The following is a 17,340-nucleotide window of genomic DNA, read 5'->3' on the forward strand; positions in this document are numbered from 1 at the left end:
ATCACGGGAGAAAAAGCTGTCGGATTTCTGGGGAAAGTCACATATGGTTTAACAAAGTAATGACAGAATTGTTGAAGTTTATGAAACGGGTACAATACACTAAGGGACACCGAGAAGCTTCTCTGAAGAAGCAGAAAGCGAAACGCGTTAGGGGGTTCAAGTCCTGGTAAATATGAAGTATTTATTCATGATCTGAAATGTTTATGGTGGTCCTCCACTCTTGAATACCTGAAGGTGCCTCCCTTCTTTAAAGGTTGAATTTAATGCACTTTATATTTATTCCTCTGTGGCTGCTGTTATATTCCCATATGCCTCCATTTTAACTGACTCCACTAGAGACATTGTGGACTGTTGATTTATACGGACTTTCTTTAATATACATGTAAAAATAAAATTGTGAAAATTGAGCACAATTTCTTCATATAGATTCATACTCTAATTAGTGTTCTAAACACCATCCAATGATCACTTCATAAAATAATACAGTTTATTAATTTACATTTACCAGTGACATGACTTTGCAGTAGATTCCCTTTTTAATTGTGTTTTTATGGTTTTTGTCTGAATTATATGTTAATAAAATGTATCTTTTTATTCAAGTCAGTATCCTTTTTGGCTATATGATTTATTTATACTCCCATGAACTTGTAGGACCTTCTTAGGCTATATGTATATATATACGGCAGGTTAAGATCTACCCTCCTTTTTCCAGATCATAAATTAAATTTAAGAAAAAATAACATATTTTGAATCGGAGCATCCGCCCGAATAACCACTTCATACTATTTAGTTAGTAAGTATCTATCTGAAATGGTAGAGTCATTGATTTTTGGATTTCTGGCTAGTTAACCCCCCCGAAAAAAAAAAAAAAAAGATAAAAAAAAGTCATATGGACCTCAAAATATGGTAGTAATAAAAATTCTGCTCACATCGACCCAAACAAAAAAGAGTTTTAGACCTATGAAAGTGAGGTGCAAAAATCGACAATGAAGACTGCGACTAAGTTGCCCAGGGGCCTGAATAATAATAATGACAACAATAATAATAATAATAATAACAATAATAATAATACAAATAGCCATAATAATAATCACGATAATAATGATAATAATAATAAAAAATAATAGTAAATATAGTACACAGTCCATAAAGATTTATAGTCACAAAAGTCCACCACTAGCAAATCACAATTCCTAGTGCTTGCAATATAGCAGACCTGCCTTATACATGGAGATAGGTCTGACCTCGTAGTTATAAGCCTGATATATTAATGATGGGGTGCGCTCACCCCCACTCTGCGGTGACGGACTCCTGGCTTCTCTGCATCAAGAGTAGCCAGTGAGTAGGTGTGAGGAGCGCTCTCTTCATGAATGCACTATACTCCTAACAATGCGCCGTATATTTGATTGCTCCTATTGGACAAACCACACGTTATTTTGGCTATTAGAAGAATGTACCTTTGCACAAATTTGCTGTTTTTGCAACGGGGCGACATAGCCTGCTGACCGATGTAGCCGCTCATTTAGGGTTAATAATACGGATACTGACTAAGGTGCCTCTGCTTCAGTATTCAGATCAGTAATCTATCGATAGAAAGCAGTGAAGTGGATCTGAAGGAGGATGACGCTGTGGAGATTATGATCAAAAACGTCAGCGCATTAAGATGTAATATAATATATTTTATTTGGCATTATTTTCAAAATATAAATGTTAGTAATGTTTCGTCTTATATTTAATTTTTAGTGTTCAGGTTGACCATTCTATTGACTTTGAAATCTTTTCCTCCATTGATTTACAAGTGAACACTAAACTCAGTAAGTAAATATCACTATGTAAATGTTTTTAGTCTAAATTAATCTTTTTGATATATACTATTTATATACAGTGGGGAAAATAAATATTTGATACACTACCGATTTTGCAAGTTTTCCCACCTACGCTTCACCTGTGAGAGACAGAATCTAAAAATAAAATCCAGAAAATCACATTGTATGATTTTTACATAATTAATTTGCATTTTGAAAAAAGTATTTCATCACTTACTAACAAGCAAGAGTTCTGGTTCTCACAGACCTGTTAGTTTTTCTTTAGGAAGCCTCCTACTCTGCACTCATTACTTGTATTAATTGCACCTGTTTGTACTAGTTACCTGTATAAATGTCACCTGTCCACGCACTCAATCACACTCCAACCACTCCACCATGGCCAAGACCAAAGAGCTGTCTCAGGACACCAGGGACAAAATTGTAGACCTGCATAAGGCTGTGATGGATTACAAGACAATAGGCAAGGGGCTTGGTGGAGAAGGGAACAGTTGTTGGAGCAATTATTAGAAAATGGAAGAAACACAAGATCACTGTCAATCTTCCTCAGTCTGGGGCTCCATTCAAGATCTCACAACGTGGGAATAAGGATGATTCTGAGAAAGGAAAGGAATCAGTTCAGAACTACACGGGAGGACCTGACCAATGACCTGAAGAGAGCTGGGACTACAGTTTCAAACTTTACCATTAGTAACACACTACGCCGTCATGGATTAAAATCCTGCAGGACACTCAAAGTCCACCTGCTCACTCAGCACATGTCCAGGCCCATTTGAAGTTCGACAACGATCATCTGTATGCAGTGTCGGACTGGGGTGCCAAGGGCCCACCAGTAAAATTGACTTTGGGGCCCCCCTTGTTACCTGCACACAAATATTACACTACCCTTGCTCACAAATTTACCTATAGCAGTATATAATAATAAACTGGCTAGTTTGGTTAATGAATGATGAGATGCTGCTTTTTTCTGTGAATTATGCGAAGTTCTGCCCACACAATGGGATTGGGGGCCCAGATCTGCACAGGGGCCCACCGGGGAATTCCCCTGTTACCCTATGGGCCAGTCCGAGCCTGGCGCCGGAGATCGTGGTACGCGTAGACACTGAATGCATACCACAATCTCCGGTGCCATACTTACATACTTACCTGACCAGGAGGAGTGATGCCGTGGTGCTTCTCTTCTCGCTGAAGACCGGGTAGGAGTTTGGTGTCGTAATCGCACATGCACATAGCGCTATTTGGCGCCATTTTACTGAAGACACATTTGCAGTGTGTCTTCAGCAATATGGCGCCGGACAGCGCGGTATGGGCATGCGTGTACTCCAGCGCTGTACTCCTCCCCCGGCCTGCGGCAGAACAGGACAGTTCTGGTGCACAGGGAAGAAAGGTGAGTATAAATATATTTTTTTGTATGTGTGCAGTTTAGTAGGGGTGAGGGGGACCTTACATATCAGGATAAGGGGGTGAGAGATAGCATACATACCAGGATAAGGGGTGAGGGGACCATGCGTGCCAGGATTGGGGGGTGAGGGGACCATGCATATCAGGATTGGGGGCTGAGGGGACCATGCATATCAGGATTGGGGGTTAGGGGACCATGCATACCAGGATTGGGGGATGAGGGGACCATGCATACCAGAATTCGGGGTGAGGGAACCATGCATACGAGGATGAGGAATGGGGTGCCATGCATACCAGGTTTGGGGGGGTGAGGGGACCATACATACCAGAATAGGGATGAGGAGGCCATGCATACCATTATAGGGATGTGGGGGCCATACATACCATTATAGGGATGAGGGGGTGCCATGCATACCAGGATAGGAGGGGGGCAGCACATACCAGGATGGGAGACCATATACTAATAAAAATGCTCACCACCCGGGCATAGAACGGGTTCAATAGCTAGAAGGCTATAACAGTTTAGGAGACCCACTGTTTAATAATGGCCCTTTAAGCAGCTTAATGCTGCCTGATGCCCCTGTAAAAATAGGCTCTGTGACTTTAAGAATCCCTCCTTCATAAATGAAACAAGATGGGTCTGCTTATGTGTCACACACAAAAGGACCAGCTGGGGTTGGTAAATGTTACAATGACATTTCCCAGTGAATGCATTTGTTTTGGTTGAAAGCAATGTTAAAGTTGAAAAAAGCTTCAAAAACGCTGCTTCTGAGCATAGCCCAAGTGGGGGAGGAACATTTTGGTCCGTGGTTATTTATTTTGCATTATATACAAGTCATTAACCTGGAAAGGATGTACCCTAACATATTTCCCAGCAAAGTCCGTTTTGGTATGTTTTTTGGTGCATCGGTAAAAATGTCATGAAACTCTGAAAACATTGTTTAAAGCTGTGAACTAGGAGTCAGGAATGCTTCCAGGGGCGATCCCCATGATGTCCCCGTGTCATTTGAGCAGTGTTTTCATCATTTTTTGAAGTTTTTAGACCTTAACCCCTTCACTACCAAGGGTGGTTTGCACGTTAACTCCCGGGCCAATTTTTACAATTCTGACCACTGTCCCTTTATGAGGTCATAACTCTGGAACGCTTTGATGGATCCCGGTGATTCTGACATTGTTTTCTCGTGACATATTGTACTTCATGTTAGTGGTAAAATTTCATTCATATAACTTGCGTTTATTTGTGAAAAAAATGGAAATTTGGCGAAAATTTTGAAAATTCCGCAATTTTCCAACTTTGAATTTTTATGCCCTTAAATCACAGAGATACGGCACACAAAAAACTTGATAAGCAACATTTCCCACATGTTTACTTTACATCAGCACAATTTTGGAACCAAATTTTTATTTGTTAGTAAGATATAAGGGTTAAAAGTTGACCAGCGATCTCTCATTTTTGCAACACCATTTTATTTTTACGGACCACATCACATTTGAAGTCACTTTGAAGGGTCTATATGACAGAAAATACCCAAAAGTGACACCATTCTAAAAACTGCACCCCTTAAGGTGCTCAAAACCACATTCAAGGAGTTTATTAACCCTACAGGTGCTTCACAGGAATTTTTTGAATATTTAAAAAAATTAACATTTAACTTTTTTTCACAAAAAAAGTACTTCAGGTTCAATTTTTTTTATTTTACCAAGTGTAACAGGAGAAATTGGACTGCAAAAATTATTGTGCAATTTGTCCTGAGCACGCTGATACCTGATATGTGGGGGGGGACCACTGTTTCGGCGCATGGAAGAGCTCAGAAGAGAAGGAGCGCCGTTTGACTTTTACAATGCAAAATTGGCTGGAATTCTGATCGGACGCTATGTCGCGTTTGAAGAGCCCCTGATGTACCAAAACAGTGGAAACCCTCCACAAGTGACCCCATTTTTGAAACTAGACCCCCCAAGGAACTTATCTAGATATGTGGTGAGAACTTTGAACCCACAAGGGCTTCACAGAAGTTTATAATGTACAGCGGTACAATTAAAAAATCATATTTTTTTCCACAAAATGATCTTTTCACCCCCAATTTTTATTTTCCCAAGGGTAACAGGACCCTAAAAGTTATTGTGCAATTTGTCCTGAGTACGCTGATACCCCATATGTGGGTGTAAATGACTATTTGGGCGCATGGCAGAGCTCGGAAGGGAAGCAGCACCATTTGACTTTTTTGGCTGGAATTGAGATCGGACACCATGTCGCGTTTGGAAAGCCCCTGATGTACCAAAACAGTGGAAACCCCCCACAAATGACACCATTTTGGAAACTAGACCCCCCAAGGAACTTATCTAGATGTGTGGTGAGAACTTTGAACCGCCAAGTGCTTCACAGAAGTTTTAGTCCATGAGCCGGGCCAGATATCGATACTACCCGGAGTGACTAATTCTCTTTGGTGTTTTTAGGTAGATGCATGTCTGTAGTTTATGTTTTGATATGATAGCCCTTGCACATCAGTAGCTTAACCCCTTCAGGCCTATTTGTACCCAAATGCCTAGGCCATTTTTTGTAAATCTGACCTGTCACTTCATGCGGTAATAACTTTGGGACGCTATCACCTACCCACGCCATTCTGAGATTGTTTTCTCGTGACATATTGTACTTCATGGTAGTGCTAATTGTGAGTTAATAGATTTTACCTTTCTGCATAAAAAATATACAAAATACACGAAAATTTGGGAAAAATTCGCTATTTTTGAACTTTGAAATTCTCTACTTTTTACAAAAATGCTGATACCCCCCATAACAGTTATTAGTTTACATTCTCCACATGTCTACTTCACATTGGCATCATTTTGGAAATGAAATTTTATATTTTTCGGATGTGATAAGGCTCATAGTTTTATACGCAATTTTTAAAGTTTACGACTAAATTTCCAAAACCCATTTTTTCCAAGGACCAAGTCAGTTCGGACGTCACTTTATGGGTCTTGTATAACAGAACCCACCCATACATTACCCCATTTTGCAAACTACACCCCTCAAGGTGTCCAAAACGGATTTTCAAAACTTTGTTAACCCCTTAGGTGTTGCACAGGAATTCAAGCAAAATGACAGTGAAATATCAAAATTTCAATTTTTTGGCAGATATTCCATTGTAATCCAATTTTACCTGCAACCCAGCAAGGGTTAACAGCAAACCCAAACCCAAAATTGGTTACGCCAATTCCGCAGTTTATAGAAACACCCCACATGTACACGTAAACTAAATTATGGGCGCGCAAGAGGGCTCAGCACAGAAGGAGAGCTAGGCGGTTTTTGGGATAATAGATTACACTGGAAGAAATCCAGTGGGCCATGTCGTATTGGAGAGACCCTGAGGTACCCCCAGAGTGGAAACCCCCAAAAGGTTACCGCATTTTGGAAACTACACCCCTAAGGAATGTTTTAGGGGGTATAGTAACCACTTTGACCCAACAAGCGCTCCATTGGAGTTTCATGCACTTGGTTGAGGAAATTGAAAAGTACGTTTTTTACCGAAAAATGTCGCTTTAGGCCCACATTTTTCATTTTGAAAAGGGGGACCAGGAAAAAGTACACCCCACTTTTTATTCCCCATTGTCTCCCGAACACGTTAATACCACAAGTGTTGTCTAAAACCACAGTATTGGCGCACGGCAGGCTTCGTAAGCGAAGCTGTGGCAAAATTCACTGTAAGAAATCTATGGGGCCATGTCACATTTGGAGACACACTGAGGTCCCGCACAGTGGAAACCCCAAAAAAGTGACCCCATTTTTGAAACTACACCCCCTAAGGAATGTTTTAGGAGGTACAGTAACCACTTTGGACCGGGAACCGGCTCCCGACCCGCGGCGATCGCCCAGCATATGATCCGGGTACGATTCGCCGTACCGCTACGGCGGCCAGCGCGAAGGGGTTAATGGTATTTTTCACCTTTTGAATAGATCCTACCTATATTTCCAAAAAATAGTGATTAAAGGTCGATTTAGGGGAAATGCCAAAATGTCAATACAATGCATGTAGTATTTGTAACAAAATTTAATCCAAGTTATGTAAATATACACTGAACATGTCATGGGCTTGTCCATACTAATGTGTGTGTGTGTAGGTGTGTGTGTGTATATATATATATATATATATATATATATATATATATTGTGTGTGTATGTATAATTATATACTGTTGTTCTACTGGCTCGTCTTCAATACCCTTGTTCTGGCATATCTGTAACCTGCACATGTCTGTGCACTTCAGGCCATTGCTGAGGCAAGTACACTGAGGAAGTTCGCATGACCGCACACACTTGCAGGACAGTAGCTGGATAATAGCTTCTGGTGCTGGTGCCCCTCGCATCCAGTTGACAACAAGCTTTCCGTCATTATCTATCATCCAACCGCAGTCTGTTGGGTTTGCAACAAATGGCTGGCTCTGCAGACTTCTCCTCCAGATCGCAGCCTGGTAGTTTGCATGCAGTGCATGCATGAAAAGGCAGTTTTGGCAATGAGGGAGTTGACTTGACTCTACCACTCCACGTCTGGCACAGAACAGCTGATACCGGAGCCTGTTTACCTCAGTTGTTTGGGTAGTTGGCAGGTACATGTGGCAGGTGATTTCCTGTAACTTCTCAAAGAGTTCTGGAGACACTTCCCATGAACGACCAACTTCCTAAAAGGCATCCTGGTATGTCTTGTTCATCTTCAACTGCTTGAATGTCGTCATCTTCCCACGGCCAGCGAATGCACTGACTGTGTCACAGCCTGTAAATGCATGCATACCAATCAATGAATCACACACGCTGCCTCCCAATGTTCTGCTCAGAGTGGTGATATCCAGGAATCTTGTCCGGTTCTGTGTACCGCATTTCTGGAACAGGTGGGATGGGATTTTGTGGCACATGCCCAGACACAGGACCATGACATCAGTATCCTCTGAAGTGATGATGACAGACTTGTAACCAGATTCTGCTGCATGAAGAGCATGGAGAAGGAGGCGTGTGTCTGCTTCTTCTTGACTTGACTTAAGGTCAGCAGCCTCTTCCCACTGTTCTTTGGTGATCTTAAAGCAGAGCTGCTCACATGTGACATACATCTCCTTCTCCTCAAGCTTCTCCTTGTGGTGTTTCGCCTTCCATTCTTCTACCAGAAACTTTATGAGACTTGCCTTGTTGGAGGAATTACTTAGTAGCTTTCTCCACTGCTGGATGTTGTGCCCATGTTGAATGTTCTTGAAATGGATCCCTGTGCCTTCATATCTGTTGACTCTTTCTGTATCTTTGATGGATGTCTCCTTGTAGACGTCAAAGACAATATCAATGCGCTTGCTCTTAGCACCCTCATGGATAGCGCGACTCATTGCTGTGCCTGCTAGCTGGGCAAATGTTGCATTGTTTCCCTTCAGTTTCTGAACCAGGCTCATCCCATCAATGATGGTTGCAGAGGGCTCAGGGATCACCTCTGCAGGAGGAGCATTCCTCTCCAACTCCCTTGCTAGGGCAGCCTTGTTGGTCTTGCGGATAGACCCATCACCGTTGGCAAGTGCCCATGGCAATGGCCCCAGGGGATGAGTCAAGACATCACTCATTTGTAGCTTTCTGTTCTCAGCTACAAGTATCATCTGGCCAAATAGGTTCCTGTCAGCCTTCAAAATTACCTCCTTGCCAAGGCCTTGTCTGTGTGTCTTCATTCTGATGTTAGAGAACGTTTTAAGATTGTTCTTCGTCATCTTGTCATGAAACATTGTAGTTGGCGTATCGGTACCCAAACGCTCATCCTTGAATGTGTGATATGCATCCTCTCCTATACTGTATGCCCCTAGAAGGTCTTTGGCTACATCTGGTGGTGCTGCAGACGCTGTTGATAAACTGATAAGTTCACCATTATGCTCTTTGTTGAAGGGGTTCAACCAACCAGTCTCCAGCAGTTCAACAAAAGATCGGACATCGGCTTCATCTCTTCTAATCCTGGACACCTGTAGGTCTGAATGACTGAATTCAGTATATTGTTGGCCTACTAGGGCCCTCAGCTGCCTCAAGTACATGCTGCGGTACTCCGATGTCAGGTAGAATCTGGCGACAGCTCCAACTTTGAGGCTGAAGCCTTTTGTGCCCCCTGGTGTCTGGGTGTCTTTGTTGATTGTTTCTTCGATGGTCTGGTCGACAGGAATCCGTCCAAAAGGATTCTTGCTACCGATCTGGACCGAAAAGCCACCTTTCATGAAGTATTCATGGACCTCTGGGTGGTCTATGGGCAGCCGAGACATCGTAGCATAGTAATAGGTTAGGTATCGGGCATAGTTGACCTTGTCATAGGCAAAACACCATGGTATCATCTGTCGGATTGCTCCTAGGTGAAGCATCCAGTTGCCTTCTCTTGAAGCTCGAACCAGGGCCAGCATGGTCTCGACCATGTCCAAGTATGACATCCAGAATGCTGAGAGTTGTTCATTTCTGAAGGTCTCAAGATAAACTTGAAAGAGCTTCAGGATAAGTGTGCAAGATTCATTATCCAAGAACTTTTCGAAGGATCCCTGCGACACACTGATGCGAAAGTTTGTGATGTTCTTCAGTGTTTCATCCAGATGGTGAAGGTCCCTTGCATGGTTTTCTTCTAGCCATGGAAGGAAGTTTTTCCATGCAAGCCTCATAAGTGCTTCATAGACCAGCTTGTGTAGTCTCACTGCTCTGTTGTACCTCCGGCCGTCCATCACTCCAGACACTGATCCTTCAGCGATGACACCGGATTCAACACACAGATCTCTAAGGCCTGCATCCTGAAATCTCTTACCTATGATGGAGAGGAGATTACAGATTGTGTGGAAGACACCCATTCTAATTATAATGTTCTTGAACTTCTCCTGTTTCCAGATAACCTCGGCAGCTTTGGCATAGAGTGCTTGATCAAACATGCACACAATTCTGTTAAGCTTCAGGGTCTGCATGATGGCATGTGTTTGCTCCAAGACTTCATTCACAGTGGACATGGCTGTTGCAGGAGCATTGATAGTGGGCAGGTAGCTTACAGTGTCCTGGGCCACTACAATGTCGCTGCGGATTTGGATGTTGAACCCAGTCCAACTGCTAATGGTCTGATCCTCATGGTCTGACATTCTAGCCAGAAGCCAGATATGGTTCTTGGTTTTTGAATCCTGGACCTCCTCGGTAGTGTTAACATTCGCAGTCTCAATCCTGGGTGGCCCTCCCCGCCGCCCAACATTGTATATTGATAGCATTAATTCTGTCGGAATTATGCTTCTTTTCTTCGACTTGGTTACATCTGGCAGGACTTTTGTCACAGAGCATGCAACATTGGACTGAACAGCGATGCCATTGACTCTATGAGATGTACCTGCTCCACTTAGTGTCTCCTCAAGTCTGTCAATGTTATCCCAGGCCAAGGTTGTGAACACACCAGGGTAGATATTTGCTGGCATTGGGATGTCATCCGTTGAACATTCCAACTTCTGGATACAAAGGGCTGTATCGATCTCCTCAGCCATTGAATATGACACACAGTGGCCAAGACGATTCAGAGTTCGAACCAGTTCTGTATTGCCGGTGAAAGACTTAATTGCAAAGGACAGCAGTACGTGCTTGGGTGGCTTTGTCTTTCCATTGGTAACAGCAAAAACCAAGTCACTGCCGAAGGATGTGGCAAGACGTTGAGCTCTTTCAGAGGGAGTTTGGCACTCACAATCTCCTGTAAGCAGGGTTTGCAGGAATTGAGTGACTAATGCAGGAACGACATTCTGATCTGTATCGGGAGGCCATAGCTGACTCACATCTTGCTTCTTGATCTCATTCCTCAGCTGCATTGCTGCTTTGGTTACGACTAGAGTTGAGCGATACCGTCCGATACTTCAAAGTATCGTATCGGATGGTATCGGCCGATCTTTAAAAAAAGTATCGGTAACGCCGATTCCGATACCGGAAGTCCCATTCAAGTCTATGGGACTTCCGGTATCGGAATAAGAAAAACCCTTTCCTGCCCTTGTACAGCCTCTCTGGGGTCTGTACGGGCCTTTCGGGGGGCTGTGCCGGCCTGCCAGGGGGTCTGTGCAGGCTCCGGTGGTCTGTGCCGGCCTGCCGGGGGGCTGTGCCGGCCTGCCGGTGGTCTGTGCAGGCTCCGGTGGGCTGTGCCGGCCTGCCGGGGGGCTGTGCCGGCCTGCCGGTGGTCTGTGCAGGCTCCGGGGGGCTGTGCCGGCCTGCCGGGGGGCTGTGCCGGCCTGCCGGTGGTCTGTGCAGGCTTCGGGGGTCTGTGCAGGCATCGTCCGATGGGACTACAAGTCCCATCGGGCGATGCCTGCTACCATGACAGTGATTGACACATTAGCCAATGATGGGACAGTAATAGTCCTATCATCCGGCTAATGTGTTGAATGTAAAAAAAAAAAAAAAATTACATGCTACATACATACAACATGCATACTAGCATGTAGCATGCATGTAGTATGTATGTAGTATGCATGTAGTATGCATGTAGTATGTATGTAGTATGTATGTAGTATATATGTAGTATGTATGTAGCATGTATGTGGTATGTATGTAGCATGTAGTATGTATGTAGCATGCATGTAGTATATATGTAGTATGTAGTATGTATGTAGTATGTATGTGGTATGTATGTAGTATGTATGTAGCATGCATGTAGTATGTATGTAGCATGCATGTAGTATGTATGTAGCATGCATGTATGTATGTAGCATGCATGTAGCATGCATGTAGTATGTATGTAGTATGTATGTAGTATGTATGTAGTATGTATGTAGCATGCAGCATGTATGTAGCATGTATGTAGCATGTATGTAGTATGTATGTAGTATATATGTAGTATGTATGTAGCATGTAGTATGTATGTAGCATGTAGTATGTATGTAGTATTTTTTTTTTTAACATTTAACACATTAGCCGGATGATGGGACTACTACTGTCCCATCATTGGCTAATATGTCAATCACTGTCATGGTAGCAGGCATCGCCAGATGGGACTTGTAGTCCCATCGGACGATGCTTGCACAGACCCCCGGACATCAGCACAGCCCCCCGGCAGGCCGGTACAGACCCCCACAGGGTGCACAGACCACCGGCAGGCCGGCACAGCCCCCCGGCAGGCCGGTACAGACCCCCACAGGGTGCACAGACCACCGGCAGGCCGGCACAGCCCCCCGGCAGGCCGGTACAGACCCCTCAGGGTGCACAGACCACCGGCAGGCCGGCACAGCCCCCCGGCAGGCCGGTACAGACCCCGGGCAGTCCACACAGCCCCCCGGCAGGCCGGCACAGCCCCCCGGCAGGCCGGCAGAGACCCCCGGAAGGCCCGAAATGACGGCGCATCATGATGCGCACACACCGCGCATCATGATGACGTCAGGCTGTCAATCAACTGAACTTCCGATTCCGATGCCGAATTCCGATATTGAAAAAATATCGGAAGTCGGTATCGGAATTCCGATACAGCAAGTATCGGCCGATACCCGATACTTGCGGTATCGGAATGCTCAACACTAGTTACGACATCTCCAGAGTTAGTGTAAAACCCCCTTTAGCGGCTCTTGCTTCTTGCAGATCTTTTGTCATGCTGTGTGCTTGCCGGGCAAGGTCGTCCATTGATAGGCTATATGGATAGACTAGAAGCTTACCTTTCTCATCGGAGAGAAAGCGGAGTGATTCACCAAACTCTGTTTCAAGTTTTCGGCGAACATGTTTCTTTGTCGATGGTTTCAGTTTGATGATACCACGGGACATCATGCATCTCTGAAGCCTAGATGTGAGGTTTATCATAGGCAGTACTTCTGGGTTTGGGAACAATTCAGTCCTTATATACAAGAAGAGTTCCTCAAGGGCTTCTCTCTCTGCCTCTCCGTAGCGTACTTCCTTGCTTTCTTCCTGATTTTCTGCTGCACGAGACCTACAGGCCACTTGGGAATCATCTTTTGTGAATAGTTTGTAGCACGACTTGTGGTAGTTCCCCTCTGAAGCAACAAGGTCTCTGCTAAGTAAACCAAGGATTCTCTGTGTGCCTTTCCTTATCGCTGCTCTGCGGATCGTCTCATCTGCTCGTAGCTCAACACACTGGACGATTGGCTCCCTTGTTTTTTCTCCTTTGAGATACTTGCTTGACTTCTCGCAGAACATACATACTTTGGCATACACCCTGCTATCACTGGGGGTACCCCTCGGTAGCCTCCTCCTGGGGATTTCGCTTGCGGTTTCAACATTGACACCCTTGGCAAGGATAGAATCCAGTGACTTCTTCATTGTAAAGAGACTACGACATTTACGGTGATATTGTATGTGTGGTATTTCTCGTTCTTCAAGGCTCTTAGCTGCTTCCAGGACGGATTCATGCTGTCTGATCTCTGCAGCCCTAAGCAATGTTTTCCAGGAGTCCAAATCCTGTAGGGACGCCAGATCATCACTGTCATCATTAGAGCAGTGTATGATACAGTCGATCCGTGATTTCTTCCTCGCTGGTACTTCCATCATGCCATTAGATATGTCAGTAAACACCTGCAAACACAAAGAAAAGCATCAAAACCCTTGGCACCGAGCGCCGTACGAGTACTGCTCTCTCGTCCTGGACCAAAGGACAAGAGCAGTACTAGTACGGCACAACCCCTTTAGCGTCCCCGCCGCTAATCGCGCGGGGATCGGGGGTAGATGGCCGCACTTACCGGCAGCAGGGCTTGTCCCCTCGCCGTGTGTGGCCATCGCGCCGACCCCTTGCAGCTAGAATCATTGTGATTTGCTGGGCTATATAGCCCAGCGAATCGAAGCATGCCTTGTAAAACATGGCGTGATTCGCTGCAGGGGTTCGTGCCTGTGGAGCGATTGGTGCATTTACCAGTCACTCCACAGGCCAGGGGGAGGATGTCAGTGTCTGATCTCCTCCCCCTGTGCTGCGATTGGCTAGAACATCGTTCTAGCCATAGCAGCGATGTAGCAGGGCCGACACAGTGTCGCCTCTGCCTGTATGAGATCCTGTCAGCACAGGGTCTCATACAGGGACGATCGCTGCACTGTGCAGGCTGGCCGGACCTGCCTGCACTCGCTGGAACTTGTGGTACCACAAGTCCCAGCAAGTCTGGGCAGGCAGGCAAAAAGTGTAAAAGAAAGTTAAAAAAAACCAAAACACTACACTACACCCCCCCCTCCCCCTCCCATATGCGCCAATACTGTGGTTTTAGACAACACTTGTGGTATTGCCGTGTTCGGGAGACAATGGGGAATAAAAAGTGGGGTGTACTTTTTCCTGGTCCCCCTTTTCAAAATGAAAAATGTGGGACTAAAGCGAATTTTTCCGGTAAAAAAAAACGTACTTTTCAATTTCCTCAACCAAGTGCATGAAACTCCAATGGAGCGCTTGTTGGGTCAAAGTGGCTACTATACCCCTAAAACATTTCTTAGGGGGTGTAGTTTCCAAAATGCGGTAACCTTTTGGGGGTTTCCACTCTGGGGGTACCTCAGGGTCTCTCCAATACGACATGGCCCACTGGATTTCTTCCAGTGTAATCTATTATCCCAAAAACCGCCTAGCACTCCTTCTGTGCTGAGCCCTCTTGCGCGCCCATAATTTAGTTTACGTATACATGTGGGGTGTTTCTATAAACTGCGGAATTGGGGTAACCAATTTTGGGTTTGGGTTTGCTGTTAACCCTTGCTGGGTTGCAGGTAAAATTGGATTACAATGGAATATCTGCCAAAAAATTGAAATTTGATATTTCACTGTCATTTTGCTTGAATTCCTGTGCAACACCTAAGGGGTTAACAAAGTTTTGAAAATCCGTTTTGGACACCTTGAGGGGTGTAGTTTGCAAAATGGGGTAATGTATGGGTGGGTTCTGTTATACAAGACCCATAAAGTGACGTCCGAACTGACTTGGTCCTTGGAAAAATGGGTTTTGGAAATTTAGTCGTAAACTTTAAAAATTGCGTATAAAACTATGAGCCTTATCACATCCGAAAAATATAAAATTTCATTTCCAAAATGATGCCAATGTGAAGTAAACATGTGGAGAATGTAAACTAAAAACTGTTATGGGGGGTATCAGCATTTTTGTAAAAAGTAGAGAATTTCAAAGTTCAAAAATAGCAAATTTTTCCCAAATTTTCATGTATTTTGTAATTTTTTATGCAGAAAGGTAAGATCTATTGACTCACAATTAGCACTACCATGAAGTACAATATGTCACGAGAAAACAATCTCAGAATGGCGTGGGTAGGTGATAGCGTCCCAAAGTTATTACCGCATGAAGTGACAGGTCAGATTTACAAAAAATGGCCTAGGCATTTGGGTACAAATAGGCCTGAAGGGGTTAAGCTACTGATGTGCAAGGGCTATCATATCAAAACATAAACTACAGACATGCATCTACCTAAAAACACCAAAGAGAATTAGTCACTCCGGGTGGTACCGATATCGTCAAAATTGGCTCTTGGCTCATGGACTATTTATAACGCCCAGGCGTGAAAATAAAAAAATATTTTTTTTCCACAAAAATGATATTTTTGCCCCCAAATTTTTATTTTCCTAAGGGCAACAGGAGAAATAGGACCCCAAAAGTTGTTTTGCAAATTGTCCTGAGTAGGCTGATACCCCATATGAGGGGGTAAAACACTGTTTGGGTGCATGGCAGAGCTTGGAAGGGAAGGAGCACTATTTGACTTTTTCAACGCAGAATTGGCTGGAATTGAGATCAGACGCCATGTTGCGTTTGGAGAGCACCTGATGTGCGCAAATAGTGGAAACCCCCAATTCTAACTCCAACCCTAACCCTAGCCCTAACCCTAACCCTAATCCTAGCTCTAACCCTAGCCCTAACCCTAATGGAAAAATGGAAATAAATACTTTTTTTTAATTTTATTATTTTTCCCTAACTAAGGGGGTGATAACGGGGGGTTTGATTTACTATTTATGGCGGTTTTTATGTTTGGCAGCTGTCGCCCGCTTAAAGACGCTTTTTATTGTAAAAATAGTTTTTGCATCACCACATATTGAGAGCTATAATTTTTCCATATTTTGACCCACCGAGTCATGTGAGGTCGTATTTTTTGCGGGACGAGTTGACGCTTTTATTGGTATCATGTTCGGGCATGTGACATTTTTTGATCGCTTTTTATTTCGTTTTTTGGGACGCAGAATTTACAAAAACCAGCGTTTCATGAATTTCTTTTGGGTGGTGCGTTTACGCCGTTCCGGGTAAAGGCGGTTTATAAGGCGGTTTTATTCTTCGGGTCAGTACGGTTACAGCGATACCTCATTTAGGTCGTTTTTTTATGTTTTGCCGCTTTTATGCAATGAAAACAATTTTATATAAAAAATAATTATTTTTGCATCACTTTATTCTGCGAGCTATAACTTTTTTTATTTTTTCGCTGATGATGCTGTGTGGCGGCTCGTTTTTTTGCGGGACAAGATGACGTTTTCAGCGGTACCATGGATATTTATATGCGTCTTTTTGATCGTGCGTTATTTGTTCGGCAGTATGATAATAAATCATTATTTTTTGCTTCGTTTTTTACTTTTATTTTTTAAGGGGTTCGCTTAAGGGGTTAACTAATGGGACAGATTTATAGGGCGGGTCGTTACGGACGCGGCGATACCAAATATGTGTACTTTTATTGTTTGTTTGTTTTTTTATTTCCAAAAAATGAATTTATTGGGGAATATTTTTTTTTTTTTTAATTTAATTTATTTAGCGATTTTTTTAAAATTATTTTTACAGTTTTTTTTTTTTTTTACTTTACTACAATGTCCCAGTGGGGACATAACTGTCCTGTGACAGATCGCTGATCTGTCACATCACAGATCACTGTGACAGATCAGCGATCTGTCACAGGCACTGCACAGGCTTCCTCATGCCTGCGCTTTGCAGGCACTGAGGAAGCCAGCTTCCTGCAGGCCCCCGGAGGTCCCCGCCGCCATATTGGATCCGGGTACTTGCAGGAAAGGAGCCCCCCGCAGCAGCGCTGCACATTGCGCTGCCGTGGGGGGCTCAGGGAAGCACGGAGGGAGCCCCCTCCCTGCCGATGCTTCCCTTTAACCCCCGGTACACCGCGATCGTGTTTGATTGCGGTGTACAAGGGGTTAATGTGTCGGGGGCGGTCCGT

At 44.1% G+C, this 17,340-nt stretch overlaps 1 pseudogene; it reads left to right on the forward strand.

Moving 5' to 3' along the window:
* The window catches only part of LOC141090222 (cholesteryl ester transfer protein-like), a 73,814-nt pseudogene that overhangs the window by 6,957 nt on the left and 49,517 nt on the right, over positions 1-17,340 (forward strand).

Source organism: Dendrobates tinctorius, unplaced genomic scaffold (assembly GCF_039654945.1).
Source record: "Dendrobates tinctorius isolate UK_male_01 unplaced genomic scaffold, ASM3965494v1 ptg000048l, whole genome shotgun sequence".
NCBI classification, from domain to species: Eukaryota; Metazoa; Chordata; class Amphibia; order Anura; family Dendrobatidae; genus Dendrobates; species Dendrobates tinctorius.